This window comes from Myotis lucifugus, unplaced genomic scaffold, assembly GCF_000147115.1.
Source record: "Myotis lucifugus unplaced genomic scaffold, Myoluc2.0 scaffold_305, whole genome shotgun sequence".
Classification (NCBI taxonomy): Eukaryota; Metazoa; Chordata; class Mammalia; order Chiroptera; family Vespertilionidae; genus Myotis; species Myotis lucifugus.
The window spans coordinates 1353844-1354786 of NW_005871353.1; positions in this window are offsets into that span (position 1 = coordinate 1353844).

Sequence of the window (943 nt, forward strand, 5' to 3'; positions counted from 1 at the left end):
GTCATCGGATATTACTATACTCATCACAAGTACTTTGTTAACTATTGTGAGAGAGACAGCTACATGCTCAAAATGTAGGTTGCCACTGAAAGAGGCGTATTTCTACTAAGAGGATTCAGTAGAAATTATACAAAATACAACAGGAAGCTCACAATTGTAATGGGTATGAAGCCAACAGTAAAAACAGTAACTGGGATACGAACACATAGGTGTGTAAACATGAAAACTTGAAATATTCACTGGTGTTGTCTTTGAAATAAAATATGGAATTCCCTGGGTAAATAGTTATGGATCCCTACAGCACTGATCCCACATTTGTCTCATATTATTTTATTCTGTCTTATTTCCTGTACTGACTTAAAGTTCTTGAAAGTCAGAATTGCCATGCTGTGTTTCTCAGTGTGCCTGTGTTTCTCAATTCAATATATTTGTTGAATTGGTTATAATCAGCCCTAGTGGATAATCCTAAATTCTAGCCATTGGCTGTTTTTCTCTATCCATGTCAGAGGTCCTCAATTCTGACTTTTCCCATTGGAATACCTCTTGTCTGGAGAGCACTTTCTTATATCCTTTTTGTTTGTCTAAATCCTACCTTGTTTTCAAGGTTCAGCTCAACTCCCGCTGTCCCACTCCACCCTTGCCTGGAGAGCTCTCCCACACACTTCCACATGCGCCTACCGCCATGCATTACATAGCGCATCCATTGGGCAATTAGTTATGTTTAGACTCATAGCATTTTTCTTTTAAATTCGTTATTTTAATGTACCCTTTCATTTGATAATTCTTTCTCTTGTTTGTACGAAACACCTCTATTATTTAATATTTAAAAAATTACACTTTATATTCAATATTATTTTATCTTAGTTTCAGGTGTACGGCATAGTGGTTAGATAATCATATACTTTACAAAGTGATCCCCCAGATACCTACATTTGGTAATTCT